Source organism: Rattus norvegicus, chromosome 5, assembly GCF_021556685.1.
Source record: "Rattus norvegicus strain SHRSP/BbbUtx chromosome 5, alternate assembly SHRSP_T2T, whole genome shotgun sequence".
NCBI classification, from domain to species: domain Eukaryota; kingdom Metazoa; phylum Chordata; class Mammalia; order Rodentia; family Muridae; genus Rattus; species Rattus norvegicus.
Genome location: NC_141538.1, coordinates 341,940 through 358,203, shown reverse-complemented (window position 1 = coordinate 358,203; position 16,264 = coordinate 341,940). Strand labels below are relative to the sequence as shown.

General features: G+C 38.4%; 2 pseudogenes; both read right to left on the bottom strand.

Moving 5' to 3' along the window:
- LOC148005534 (polyubiquitin-C-like) overlaps positions 1 to 16,264 on the bottom strand; it is a 1,830,776-nt pseudogene that overhangs the window by 1,619,887 nt on the left and 194,625 nt on the right.
- Positions 9,095 to 9,541, bottom strand: LOC148005537 (ubiquitin-conjugating enzyme E2 variant 1 pseudogene; annotated as a pseudogene).

Sequence of the window (16,264 nt, the reverse complement as noted above, 5' to 3'; positions counted from 1 at the left end):
TATTTTAAGTCCTATATTTATAGAATTCTAATTTTGTGATTCTTTTAGTTGAGTATTTGCTTGTTTCTGCATGTGATTGCATACATGTGGATGACGGAGTCCAATTTATGGCATTCATTTCCTCCTTCCATTGTGTATGTCCCAAGGACCAAACCAAGGTTAACTGCCCTGGCAACAAATATCTTTACCTATTGAGCTATTTCACTCTTCCTAGTATGTTCATAATTTATTGTTGCATGCCGAATTGCTACCCCATGCCAAAAAAGGAATGTTTTCATGCTGGTGTGTGCTACAATCTAAAACATTTCTTTAGATTAAGACATTGTCCTCTTTAATACCTTATTATGATACATATAATATCTGTGGGCATGCAGAAACACATATACACACATAATTTCACTGACATACACTGTCGGTGCCCAATGCCAGCACCGACACGGTACCGATAATCGGGTGAAACCCTGCGGGATTAAAGAAACACACACACAGGTTATTATTAGCCATTCTTTTGTAAAATTTTTAATGATATCACTTCAATACATAAGCTTAGAGATATACACCCACAAACTCTCACCTACAAACTATATAAGAAGGTTTTTTATCAACGTGATATAAAACTAGAGATAACTTGGAAGAAGAAATCTTAAATGAGAAAAAACTCTTCATAAGATTGTCCAATGAAAAAAGCCTGTGGGCACTTTCTTGATCAATAATTTTGTTGGAGGGCCCAGCTCACTATAGGTTGTCCCACTCCTGGGTTTATTGTTCTAGCTTTTATAAAAACACAGGCTGAGCAAGCCATAAATATAGACCGATAAACAATCTTCTTCCCATGTCTGTCTAACATTTCCTGCCTGATAAGTCACTGGGATATCTTCCCACCCTATCTGATGCAACTAGGATTTGTTTTAGTGATTTTGTGTTTTGGACTGATGGCTGCTAATGGGATCATAAAATAAGACTTAAGTTGAATCTTTCAACCTTCTAGAAAATGTGTAGAATAATTTTATTCTAATACCCTCAACTTTGAGACACAGGACATCATATATGAAAGGTCAGAAAGATTCTGCCATAAATATAGGCATCCTGAAAGGTTAATTCTTTACGACGAATAGGTCCAGGTAAGAACTAGGTAGACAAATATTAGCAACATGATTGGACATTGTAAGGTTAGTTTATATAAGGAAGTAGCCATGTTTGAAAGTGTCATATAATTGAGGGCCAGATAAAGTAGTAATTCAGAGAAAAATGTGACAGAATGTATCCCAGATAAAATATGCCCAATTCACATGAGAACAGCTTATGAATAAGAGAATACACAAGAGTAGAGAAAGAGAGACAAAAATAGACAAAAGAAAGACAGAGAGAAGTAGAGCAAGAAAGAGAAGTTGTGCTGTGTGGCATGTGTTTACGGAAGTTTTCTGGACATGATTTTACAGATTCAGGTTCTGAGAGAACAAACTATTCACTGGGGAAAACAGAAAAAGCTGGAGAATTAGAAGGATCCAGAAGATTGTAACACATTGTCCAAGTTAATGTGAGTCCAAGCAGAACAACTCATGAAGATGCCACTGGATAAAGCACAATATTCCCATCTCCTATGACTGTCAATGGCAGATGACTTAAATGCCCGTGACTTCGGACTTGACTCCATTTTTCCCTTGGAGAACTGGGTTTGGATCTGTTGAACAAAGGCTGGCCCTGGGTTTTGAAACAAACAGACAAACAAACACACCAAAAAAATATTTAAAGAAGGCAACAACTGCCTGCACGCCAAGAGATTGTTGACTCTTCTTTGGAGCTAGTACGATGTGAAACTTGCTTAATAAATAGAATCCACACAGCACAAAGGGAACACTTTAACAAATTATGAGGAAGAGAGAGAAGAGAGAGGAGAGAGAGAGAGAGAGAGAGAGAGAGAGAGAGAGAGAGAGAGATCTGTTTATCTCCCTCCTCTAGTTTTTCAGACTAGAGATTTCATCTTCCTCTGTCTCTGGTGCTGGTGGCTTTACTACTGGTTTGGGGAGATTGGGATAGGGATATGAAGAAAAAAAGTCTTGTGCTGATTTTAAACTCTCACTGCCTCTCTCTCTGTCTTTCTCTCTCTCTCTAGAGTGCTCTCTCTCTCTCTAGAGCACTCTCTTTCTCTCTCCCTCTGCCCCTCTCCCTCTCCTTCTCCCTCTCCCTCTCTCTCTCTACACACACACACACACACACACACACACACACACACACTCACACATATACACACTTCCTAGGATGAAAGAAAAAAATGAAAAGGAAGGCACCCATGGTGATGCATGACTTTGATCTCACTTTGGTCTCAGCACTGGAGAGGAAGATAGGAAGGCCTATCTGGATGCAATGTGAAGAAGGCCTATGTCAGATTAGTTAATGGCTAGGTAACTGTTACCTAGCTAGTCTGCCATTTTGTTGCAGTTACTAATATTATAAGGACACTTTCTCATTACTTGTTTCTGCTGTTACTGCCGGAATTCATTACATATTCTGTTAGGTTCTTCTGTGTGATAACACACTCAGAAACCATACGCTGTAGAAGTCAGTCTAACTGCTTTCTTTGTTGTCTAGTTACCCACAATATTCTTGGACCTGAACCGAACACCCAGCAGCATTTCCCAAAACCATCCATGTATAAGCTTTTATAAGCTGGACCACCAACACTAGAGCGACAGTGCAGACAGAGACTATTTGGAACCGAACTTCCATTTTGAGTTTTTGTTTGTGTTCCTGTTTTTTTTTCTCCTGTCCTGTCCTGTTCTGTCCTGTCCTGCTCTGTCTTGTCCATCCTGTCTGTCTGTCTGTCTGTCTGTCTGTCTGTGTCTCTGTCTTTCTGTCTGTAAATCCACACATAGTTCTTTCCACGTCTTACATTTCAAAACAAATAATGCTTGTTGTGCTTCTCATTTCATTCCTCTGATCTCCTCTCTAGATCAAAGGAGCCCCCTTACAATTCTCCACAGGTAGTGATGACTGGGGTGTTCAGTGCGACTAAGCAGGAATTATATGGTTGCTGCCATTACGCTTGATCTTACCCAAGGTAGGGTTTCGGGGCATGGTTGCCAAGATGGCTAACAACAGACAGTGATTGAAGCGATGGAACAATAACCTACAATTCTCCCTCTCTGTCACTGTTTCTCTGTCACTCTCTGTCTCTCTTCCCTCCTTCCCTCCCTCCTCTCTCAGACCTGAATGAACATTGGAACTAAAGTAAATGTACAGTGAAAAGAAGCCAGGTGCGGTGCTGCATGTCTTTTATTGCATAACTTGAGTGGTGGAGGTGGGTAGAACCCTGTGAGCAGGCTGCAGACCTGATCCAAGTACTGATTTCCAGGGCTTATGTGCAAAGAACCCTGACTCATCTAAAGAAATGAAGAGGAAATTAAAGAAACAGATACAATTAACTTGGAATAAACCAAACAAACTAAGGAAAAGGAAAGGCAATATTGGGGTGGCCTGGCCTACAGAGGTGGGGCAAACATTTATTTGCCAGTGCCTCCTCAGTTGAATACACACACACACAAACACACACACACACACACACACACACACACACACACACACAGAGAGAGAGAGAGAGAGAGAGAGAGAGAGAGAGAGAGAGAGCAATCAATCTGTTAATCTGTTTGTCTCCCTCCCCTAGTTTTTCAGACAGGATTTCTCTATGAATTCCTCTGTAGACTGATGGCTCAGAGGGCAAAGCTGCTGTCTGTTAAAGGTCTAGGGAAAACCTGAAGGCCTAGATGGAATGTGTAGGCCTGAGGTCCTAGATGCCCTGTGAAGGAGGCCTACATCATGTATACATATATACACACATATTCATATATATGAATATGTATGTGAATGTGTATACACTCAGGTATCCTTTATTTTATTAGCTTATTTTGAATATAATTTCCATGCTAATGAAAAAGAGGAAATTTTCTTTGTCATCGGATTCTTCTTGAACAAAAAGTGGATATAAATAATCACATATTCAGATGTTATGTCTAATATTGAGAAGATATTCCCAGATATGGTGTTAATCCATCATAGTCCATGTGTGAACACAAACAGACTTAGTAAGAATTTTGGCAAGTGGATTTTAAAAACTTATATAGGGTTATTAAGAGCAGTGGTAACATTTTTTAACTTGATATTTTATATATTTACATTGCAAATGTTATTCCCTTGCCCAGGTACCCACTCTCCCACAACCCACTCCCTGCTTCCATGAGGATGCTTTTCCTCCCATCCACCCACTCGCACCTCAATAGCATACCATTCCCCTGCACTGGAGAAAGGAACATTCACAGGACCAAGGGCTTCTCCTCCTATTGATGCCAGACAATGCCATCCTCTGCTCCATATGCAACTGAAGCATTATGCTTTTGCATGAGTACTATTTGGTTAGTAGTTTAATCCCTGGGAGCACTGGTGAGTCTAGTTGGTTGATATTGTTGTTCTTCCTATGGGTTTGCAAGCCATTTCAGTCTTCCTTCACTCCTTCATTGGAGTCCCCATGGAGTCCGATGGTAAGCTTCAAGCATGCTTGTCTATATCAGTGAGGTTCTGGCAGAGTCTCTCAGGAGACATCCACATCAAGCTCCCATCAATAAGGACTTCTTGGCATCAGCAATACTGACTAGGTTTGGTGGCTGCATATGTGATAGGTCCCCAAATGGGGCAGCATCTAGATGGCCTTTCCTTAAGTCTCTGCTCCACTCTGTGTCCCAATATTCCCCTCCCTCTTGAGAATTTTGTTCCCCCTTCTAGGAAGGACTGAAGTGTACACATTTTGTTCTTCCTCCTTCTTGAACATCATATGGTCTATGAATTGTATCTTGGGTATTCCAAGCTTTGGACTAGTATCTACTAACTGTGTTAATTCACTCAGGATGGTATTTCCTAGTTCTATCCATTTGCCTAGGAATTTCATGAAGTCATTGTTTTGGAAAGTTGAGTAGTACTTCATGGTGTAAATATGCCACATTTTCTGTATCCATTCCTCTGTTGAAGGGCATCTTGGTTCCAGCTTCTGGCTGGAGGGCCTTTGCACTAGAACTCTTCCAGTCTGATGTCTCTCAGACATGCTCAAAAGTTTTTGTCCTGGGTGATTCTAGAATCCCATAAATCTGGATATAATATTTTGTGTAAAAGTACGAAAGCATTTAATTAAATTAACATATAGCAAAAGTTAAAACTATGGATAAACTCTCTTCCAGCTTAATCTTTCCTTGGTTATTATCAGTATCTAAGATATATACTGGGTGACAACAGCAAATTAAGAATTCTCCTGCAGTCTCTTAACCATTTTCTATGTATCTGTGGTGTTTTGTGTTGTAAGAATGTTGGTGGATGTGAGTGTGTGGTGCATGCCTGTAACTCTGTGGCTTTACCCATCTGTGCATCTGTTTTTGGAGTTCTGAGAAGGATTTCAAGCATCTTCTTTAGTGCTGTTCACTGTTCTTGACATAAGTTCTCTTGTTGAACTAGAAATTCAGTGTGGGATTGGAGAACTGGTCAGTGAGTCCTCAGGATTCAGAGGTAATAGTTATGTGTAGCTATCCCCTATGCCTGGCATTATGTATACATGCTGAATATTCACACCCAGGTCCATATGTTTCTACCCTCTGAGCAATTTCCCAGTCCTAGAGTGATGAATGTTTGCTTAAGATTTGATAACAGACCTGAATTGTTTTCTTTTTTTGCTTTTGTTTGTAATTTTCCATAGGTAACAAGCAGGTGGATGTTATAAAAGACACCTGAATAGACCAGAAAATAAAAATAGGAGTAGATGCATTTCAAGGAATTCTATAAAACCGTATTTTGCATACTTACCTTGTGAAGCACAGTTGATATTTCAGGGTTTGCCTGTTATATAAACAGCATAGTTTGATATAAGGACAGTTTAGACTGTTTAAATAGAAAAGAATAAGAGAGATACATGTCTTGAAATAGTATAGAGAATGTGATACTTTATCACATGAGAATTAAAACTGAGCCACATAGCCTTCAGCAGAGGAAATGAGGGAGAAGTGTGTATATACCTTTTGCAGCACAGTCTCTGGAATAAAACAAACAGGGACATTTAAATAAATATATAGCAGTATTTAAGACTTCATTTCTCTTCCAATATTTGCAATTACATAGTCAAACATTATATCTTGGAGTCATAGATCACTGTGCTATCTAGGATTGCACGATGAGGATGGCATAGTGGCAGCATAGCAAAATAACTGATAGGAAAAGCAGAGCAGTCAGAGGATTCATGTGAATTGCATTTCCTCCCTGCTGGAAACTAAACAACAATGGGTGAAACTGTACAAGTACCTCTGTAGTAATTTGGTGTCTTGGGGTTATGTTCACAGGATATACAACTGGAGCACATGGTGTTCAATTTATTTTTTGTTTGTCTGATTTGAATGTGATTGCTGTTAGTAAACATTTTTGTGATGATTGCTTGAAATTTATTTGCTCTTTATTAGAAATTATAGAATCATATTTATAATTTGCAGTCCTGGGGGTACAGGTGGTTGTACATGGGGAACAACTAAGTCAGCAAATGATTAAGTCAGACTTTAAGTAAAATAACTTATGCATTATTTTACTAACACAAGTCTTAATTTTATATCTCAAATATTATTTTCTATTGCATACATAGCTGAATTTTAGTTGTTAACATTTGGTTGATCAATTAGTTCCTTGTTTATTAAATTGTAAATTTATACTTTCGTGTTGAAACTAAGTTTTGTAAAGTTTGCATACATAATTTTCATATTTATTCAGTTGATATCACGTGATTCATAAAATTCTTTCTCTTCAAATAACTACAACATAGATTTTGATTAGTTTAATGAGCAAAGACTATTAAATGCACCTGTAGAAATTATTGATTTGAATATTGATTTGAATAACTATAGAGAATAATTTGATATTAAATACTGGGTTGGAGTGTGGGACTGCATTTTAACTATCTGAATTATGCTGTTTCAAGGTTATGTTAAATGACTTTTTTTTATAGATATGTACAGTATTAACGTGACTTATATTCAAATCATTGTTCTTTGTCTTTCATTTTCTTTTTGACTTTTTTTAGTTTTTCATATTAAAAGTGGTTTTAAATATTTGCTTCATGCATCTGTACATGTGTGCACAAATGAGTACAGGTACTTGCAAAATGTAGGAGAGGGTACCCAATTTCCAGAGCTCGATTGACAAGTAGTAATGACCCACCAAGTATAGATACTGGACACTGAACCCATGAGCCTTTTCTATAGGTCCTGATTTTAATTTTTGTTAAGGGTTTAGTTCTGTGTACCTTTCTTATTCACGAAAACAACTTTGTCGAATTTGATACAAACAATTTTGTGTAAATATTCATCTTTAATTAATTGGGATTCAAAAATTTGGACTGTATTTCCTATTGATTTTAGTAAGATGATATCATACTGATATATACTATCAGAAAATCCTGCATGAAGTCACCATGACTGAAAATAGGAATAGAGAAGGCTTAAAAAATTGTACTTCATTAAAGGTTGACATGTCCACCATTCCTCTCATTAAAGTAAGCTCATATGTGGGAAAAGATACTTCAAATCAATCAGTTGAGGATTTGTTTTATTCTTATACTATCAACTCAGCTCATTTACATTCTACCACTGTGAGCAAATTCCCTCCCCAGGTGACTGCCATGTGGTTATTATCATTGTCTTTTTGAATTTTGCTGTACGTATGGCTAGTTTGAAAAATTGGAAACTTAATGAGGCTTGAATGGACTAAGAAAGAATCACCAGTGTTTCATTTGCTCAGTCTTTTTTTTTTTCCTTTGCAACACCTCCAATTGCCTTTATTTCAGTATGCATCCACATTTCAACATTTAGTGGTCCTGAACAGAGTGGGGAGCTTGTCAATGAGCCAGGAGCCAGGCCCACCTATCTGCAAATGATCTGTGAACATGGTGACACAGAGCTCCTCTGGGTCCCTGCCCAGGGTCTGAGGAGCAACACTGAAACCCGAGTTGGCAGAGTCAGGGCCTCATGCTTCAGCTGTCAGACTCCACTCCGGACCCGATGGGTGGTCAGGGTGACTGAGAGCCCTGTTCAAACCTCTTCATCGTGTAAAAACAAAGCAATTATGGGAAAAGGAACCAACTCAGAACCTGTGCACCGAGGACTCTCCAAATGGCCTTTCTCTAGGCATATATCCAAGGACCCTGAGTGGTAGCCCGTCTGAGTCACCCAGTGACTGCTCTGTTCACCTCTAGACCTGAACTCAAAGCTCAAGAGCTGATGGTGGTGGCAGGGCCTCAGACCCAGAGCTCCCTTCCCAGGCTGGTGGCAGGTGAACAAGTGTGGTCCAGAGCTAAGGGAGGGAGGCCAGGCTTTTTCAACCTCATCTGATGGCTTCTGGCCACAGCAATTGTTGGGTGGTGATGGGCAACAAGGGACTTGAGGAGGGGAAAGCAGCACCCTTTGATAAAGGTGGGGAGACTGGAAGCTCTGAATTCCTCACCCGAGGCCAATTTCAGGGGAGGGGAGGTTACAATTTAAGCTTTGACCAAGGGTGGGAGTGGAGGAGTGGGAATCATGGCTTGGATGGGGCAATCACTTAAGACTTAAGAAAGCATGGGTACAGCCAGAGCACCCCAAGCCTAGTGGTGGTCAGTCCCACAGCTGCTACCTGAAACCTCCCCATCTATTCTATGGGCCACCACACAGCTGTGGCAGAGGGCGGGGCGGGCAAAGGCATACCCAGGCCAAGTGCCAGCAGCAGGTGAATGTGTGAGACGTGTCTGTCCACAGTTGCGTTAGCTGTGCCCACCACTCCCAAAGGAAACCGATTTCAACACACCTTATTGATCCCATAAGTTCAACCAGGCAGACAGCAGTTATACTCGACAGATGATGTTACACAGCACAACTTAGGTATTTCAAATGGACAAGAAGTTAGTATCAGAGCAGTGTCTCAGGATGAAGTCTAAATGGGGCTTCCTCTCCAGTACTTTGAGGTCTACAGATGGATCTAGAAAATTCACTACTATGGAAAATGAAGACTTGGGTTGGATGGGGAAGGGAGGCCGAGGCCTTGGTGACTAATGGCTGTAACACTGTCCTTCTGGTGGCTGTAGCAGATTCATGTTCTCTTTTGACATCATCAAGCGCCTCAGTTCCTGCAGGATGACTTTGAGGCTGTGGGAATTCTGTCACTTTGCCAGCACTGCCATGGCTCGTGGATCCACCACTCCATTGGAACTGCTCACGCCGTTCATATTGACTCTTGTTACAAATCTCACAGACTGGGATGCTTCTGGATACTAGCGTGGCCCACACTCTATCTTAAGGCTGCATATTCGGTTTTCATAAATTGTTCGTGGAGGCCCAATTATCATGCCTGTCCATCTTGTGAGTGTCATGTCCTCATCGTCTTCCAGACCCTAGCTAAATGTGCTGTCGCCTACTCCTTTCTGGCCTTCTTCCAGCTCTTCCAACAGTCGGAAATATCAAAGGACTTTTACTCCCGAGCCTGTGGTGGCTGCCATCTTGCGTTGCTATCGCTCGAAGTCAGTCCTTCCTTTCTTCCTCTACCCCTATGTCCCTAGCTCCTTCTCTCTCTCTCTCTCTCTCTCTCTCTCTCTCTCTCTCTCTCTCTCTCTCTCTCTCTCTTTTTACCATAGGGTCTCATAAACCCCAGACTTGCCTGAAGCTCACTATATATCCAGTGATGACTTTGAATGTCTGATATTCACCAATAAATTGTAGATACGAACAACCATGCCTGATCTTGTACAGTTTTGGAACTCATCCAAGGGTGTCTTACATACTGGCATGTAGCCTGTCAATTGAGCAACTTACCAAATCTCTTCCTGTTTCTTCCTTGTTCCCTTCCTTCCTTCCTTCCTTCCTTCCTTCCTTCCTTCCTTCCTTCCATGCTTTCTTTCTTCCCTTCTTTTATTTTCCTTCTGTTCTTTCTGTTCATGCATTTTGTTTTCATTTTGATTTTGAAGTTAAAAGCTATTACTCAAGTTTTCACTTCTTGAAACCAGAAAGCATGAGCTGTAGAGCATTTAGACTTTCATATGTAGGAATCATTGTGTACCTATAGCAAAAACTTTATACATTAAAGGTGACAGAAGCATTATTGTCTCAAAGTACTGGCTCTGTTCTTCAATTATTGTTAGAGACTTTTATTATTATTAATAGTCCACATAATCTAATATGTATACTATGAACATCTGCATTTTGAAAATGACAAAGGGGTATAAATTACATTTTCAATGCAGTAACACAGAAACAACCATTTTTCTAATATTCTCATTCTAGAGTTAATATTTTATCTATCATGCAAATGTATTTTAGAGAAATTCATTAAGGATTCTCCTCTTGCTTAATTGTAGGTGACATTATCAAAACTTCTGAGAAAAAAGGAATTCCAATATGATTGTACTTAATATCTTAAAGTTGAAATTGGTACAAAAAACAACACTAGGGTGAATTTTTTTATAACTTCTGACTTCTTTGAATAGGCATGAGATTAGACATGGCTTGTGTCATTCTTAGAAGTTCTTACAAGAAAGTAACAGGAGAATTCTTTGGAGCTTCCATAATTCGTGTCATTATTTGAAGAAGATGCTTATTATCTTCTCAGTTTTATCTGAGGTTACTGTCTAGGTGAGGTGTTTCCAGGATGTTTTCATCTTATTACATAAGTCACAGAGAGCAAGGTGACAAAGAAACTTTATTCAAAAGCAAAGTGAGAAACACTGGTATTCAGTGTAGCTTTAATTTGTGGACCTCTTGAGAAGGAGGAATTGTTACTCAGAGTTCAGTGTCGATATTTCTGTTTTGATTGGCTTTTTTTTGATTAGGCAAGCCTTAATTAACTGTGAACATCAGTTACCATGATGCATTTGATTTAATCAAATGCATATTCATTATCACTAGGTATATGACATTAAACAGGATGTTTCCCGTGAAAGTTGTTCCAGAGGATTCAATACGACTTACTGAGTATATATTCTAAACTATCTCAGGCCAGTTGAAACAGATTTCTCCCTCCAGTATCTGGATATGCTCTTGAATACTTTTGAATGGAAGTTGATCATGAAAGAGAAGTTTATAAACAATGTTATGTGCAGGGAGTCTTAGTCCATTGTTTGATACATATACAGCTTCATGGAGGTGAGATGAGGTGAGCAACTTCATTGTTAGGTAAACTTCTGGAAGGTAGATTTTTATGCAGCCTAAGTCAAGTGAAGACCCAGGTTGAAGTGCTTTTCCCATACTTATATGCCTCATTCAAGAAATTTTAGTGCTTTTGCTTGTATCGTTACTTAGGCTACAGTACAGCTCACTGTTTCTTTGATGTTTGCTCAGACTCAGCTCAGTCAGTGACTGCATCTCACTTATTAAGACTGCTGGACTTATTTGACTCTTGTTCTTTGTCTTCCAATTTAATGGTGACTTCTTCAAGGATCCAACAATTTGGTCATTCTATGAATATTAATATAACTAGTCATAAGCCCTTATCAAATGATATCCAAGTCTCCTATGCTGACATAAAATGGAATTGTCACTCCAGAGGCTTGCTGAGCTTCAATATGAACTTCTAACTTCATGATGAGTAAATAACCTTCATCAATTGCTTATAAGAAATTCATTTAAATTTTGACAATTATGTTGGGCCAGCAAGAGGGAAAAAGGACTTGCAGAACAAGCTTAACACCCTCACTTTAAACATAGGAATCCATAGATAATGACCCATTACAGAAATTGGCCATCTGGCCTATAAACATGCTGTGGAATCAGAAGACCTACGTGAACACACACACATGCAGCACACACACACACACACCCCAAAAAATAATAAACTAATGTTTTTTAAAATTTTCTAATATTAATATATCATGCCCTTTCTTTATTCTGACAATTGATTTATTTTACATATGTGGATTCATGGTTCACAAAATAGTATTCATGATCAATGGCAATTATAAAGGTCAAGTGGACATTTTCAGGAGTTCAAGGTTATAAATTTTGAATTTAATATTCCTCAATACATGACCACCAAGAATTAGTGTGTGTCATATGGTGTGCATGTGTGTGTGTGTGTCTGTCTGTCTGTCTATGCCTTCATGCCTATGTGTTCAAGCAGAAGACAGAGAAATAAATAGTAACCTCTTTTATAACTTTCTACACAATTTTCTCAATTCAAAGCCTTTCACTTATACTGATGCTGTCTTGCTGTGCACAAGCTCCAGAAATTCTTTCCCTGTCATCATAGCACTGGAGTTATAGCTGTATACAACCATGACTGTTTTAAAGTATGGGCACAGAAATTTGAATTCTCTTCTTTCTGCAGCAAATTCTTTCCCACACTAGGTTATCTCTTATCATCACTTCTGAGTAATTCTGAAGACTGCTGTTTTCACTCTCTGTAAACTTGGTAAATTATTTTTACAGTCAGGATTTGGAATTTCTAAGGTCTGATAATAAAACCTACCCCATGTCGACTAAGAGCTTTTAGAATGTGGCCATTTCTATTTACTTTTCATAATTTCAAATGTCTCCTCCTAAACAGAAATCAATGTTTTGATAATCATAATCTAGAATGTTTCCAACTGATTTAAAATGTTACTTCAAATTGTTAATTCATTTCTTTTCTTGTATCATGACATGATTTGGGCTTCTGGAAATAGTAAGTTCAAGCAGAAATAAAAGTTTAGACATACTGTATCTACACAGCTAAGGCTTAAACAGCCAACAAGCATTTCTCTAACTGACATGTTTACAAAGGTGTCCTGTGAAAAAATAAACTAAAAAGTCAGAAATTTTGCTAGTTCAACACTCTGGGTACAAGTAGTTGAAATGACTGATCTTCTCTGTCAGAGTGAGTATTTCCTCCCGATGCACTGCAGTGTCAGCAATCAATGTTGTCTCTTTTCTCTTGATCCATCTGACTAATTCCAGATACCTGATCTAACTGAAGCGGTGATTTGAAATATTACTGCATTCACTGGCCATTTTAGTATAGAAAGAACTGGAAATGATATCTAAAAGGAGAAGACCAAACTGAGCAAAGCATACTCTAGATAATGCTGCAAGGTAACATGGTGATCAACATAGTTGGTTCCTGACAGACCTGTGTTTCATCTGTGGATGTCTAAAAGATATAACACTGTGAAAATCTACTTATTCTTAGAGATGTAACATTCCTCTTCTATTCATTGTGAGGAGAAAATTAAATTGATCATGCAATAGTCGTAGTGGGAACTATGTCAAACTAATAACCAAACATGATAGCAATTGTTATTTGGATTCTTTTCTTGATGCTGTTCTTTCACAGCAAGTCTGTTATCAATTAGTATTCAAAATATAACTGAAAAGAATGCCTCTACTGAAAACAGTTGCTTATCTAAACCATAATAGAATACATATTCTATTTCCTTGCCAGAAAAATAATAATGAACAATTCATCTAATGTACAAGACATGTGGAGGAGGAGCTGTGACTCAAGATATTTGAGACACACACACACACACACACGTGCGCACACATTCATATCACAGCTCTGTCTATTTGTTCAATTTTCACAGGTAAAGACACTGTATGTCATGTACAAAATCCCCATGCAAATTAATTTTAGCTAACAAACCAGTCAAGCATTTTGCTCCTTCCCTTTCTAATTTGTTTGGCATGCTAATCACTATACCCCACCTCCTTGACAACTGTTTTGTCTTGCAAATTCACAGATGCACACTCAGTGTAATGGCAGTTGACCAGGAGAGATTTTGCTAAAGTGTGTGTTGTTTTGTTATATCCAGGTTCCCTCAATTAAAATTTCAGATCTATGATATATCCTTATGGAAAACTGCACTTTGTTTACACTGAAAATACTATCTTTTAGAAATATTAAGGGTTGATGCTGAAAAGATGGTTTAGTCAACGAAGGGCTTGCCACACTACATCAAGACCTGAGTTTGAGCACCAGAAACCATGTGCTGCAGCTTGATTTCTATTACTAGGATAAAACATCATAACCAATTACAACTTAATACAGAAACACTTTGTCTTAAGATTAGATCATCATAAGGGAAAGTGAAGGCAGAAACTTGAAGATAGAAACCAAAGCTGCCACGAAGAAACACTGCTTAATTCTTTGTTATCCATGTCATTCTCAGCCTGCTATCTTCTACAACCCAAAACAAACTGCCAAGGTGAGGCCCCACAATATTCCTAACTCCAATACTCATTCTTTACAAGGAAAAGGCCCAGGAACCAGTCTTTTGGAAACATTTTTGTCAGAATCCATAGTAGGAGGTATGCTTCAGATTATAGTCTGCAACAGTTTTGCTTTATAGGCGAAGCCCAAGAGAATTCATTTTAGGAAAGATTCCTGATATTAATATATGTTTCTTGTTATTATTAAACATATATAGCAATCATTAGGTACTAGCCCACCCCTTTTGAGCAGATATCTGCAGATCTACGAAGATGTACTCTCTTGCAGTGATTCTATATAGACAAATAGATGACTTCTTAATTCTTAAGGATGATCCTACAAGAATTACTGAAATATCAGTGATTATTAAGCTCTCTTAATAGTAGTACTGCTAGTAGATCCCTTTCTGATGGTCAAAACTGCAATGAGAATTCTGTCAGTCTCCCATGTGTCACCAAGTAATTGATTGCTAGACAGTAACCATACTTTCTATTACTCAAAACACATTCCAAGAGATTGCCAAAACAATTAACTAAGGTCACGTAAAGGGAACTAACAAGTTATTATAGGTTAAAGAGGATAAAATATTGTCTGGGTTAATCTATACAAAACTTCACTAATAGCTTAGTTATGGTTTTCAACTCTCTACGAACCTGTGAAGATGTGACAGGTGGTGGATGTTTAACTAGATAATTACTCCTAATGGCTATGCATGTAAACACTCTCAGTTGTAAACTTCTATGTCATTTATGATTTGCTTTTATGTGTGAACGTGTGGTGAACTTTTTAACATGTGATCATGTATTCTGAAAATTGTATATGTACTGAGGACAAAAAGATGCGAAAGAGAATTTTTCCCTTTTCCCATTCAGGATCTTTCTGCTTTTCCCCTTAGATAGCTTTCATAAGAAATGTTTTACAACTTAGTAATAAATATTATAATCACTTCTCAAAGTACCCTCCTTTTCCTGTAACTTCTGACTAGCTGGTGGAAAGTTCTATCTGTGCAGTTCCTGCTGAGATAGCACAAAGTCTACTTATTTAATCCTTTGCTGTTTTAGGAAGAGGTGTTAAGTGCCAGAAACTTGCAGTTTCTAGGCAGTTCAGCTACAGTAGCAAGGTAACTTAGTCTCAGATAAGTAAATTTTTTTATTATTACACAGCAACCCTAAATATGTCATAAGACAAAGTCTTATCCCTGTATCTTGTAAGGAACAGTCGTATCCTCTCCCGATGCTCTTTCCTTTCTCTGCCTTATGAAAAACTGACAAGAAAGAAGACCCTGCCAAAGTTGGCACTGGGCACATTTTTTTTCAGTTGAAGATTCCTCTTCCCAAATGACCCTAGTTTGTTTCAAGTTGACAAAAGAAAGTAGTCAAGCAGCATGCAATGTAAAAAGGAGGACAACTAAAAAATGTCTAATTCTACCAGTGAGAAAATAAGGAAGTTAAGCAGAAATAGCTCTTGTGTGCTAGGAATACTCAGGTTAACCAATTTTCAAGATACAGCTTCTGTTATGAAAACTTATCTCAAGAAGAAGATATTTAAAGGAGATAAAGAGGAACCTTAATAAGAGGATTAAAGGGGGACAGGGATGAGTTGGTAGGCTATTATAGGGACTACTGTGACAGACAAGTAACTATAAACACCCCTTGAATATACATTTGGGACACTACCACTGTAGAACCTTCCTAAGCTACACACACACACACACACACACACACACACTCACACACACACACACACACACACACACACACACATTATAGGAAAGGAAGATAGATGGAGTCATCAAAGATGAAGTTCTAAATAGATATCATATGTCACCATGTAAAATGTTTGGCCAGGAATACCTTGTATATTGTTAAATCATTGATGAAAGACGATACCATAGATCACCCCTCCCATCACAGGCCATTCTTCTGGGTATTATTTACTCTCTATAACATGATCATAAATGTATAGTGCTGAGGATAACATACAATGTCAAACATGGAGAAGTAGAGCCAGAGCCCAGATAAATGTTTCATTCCTACTGACTAGA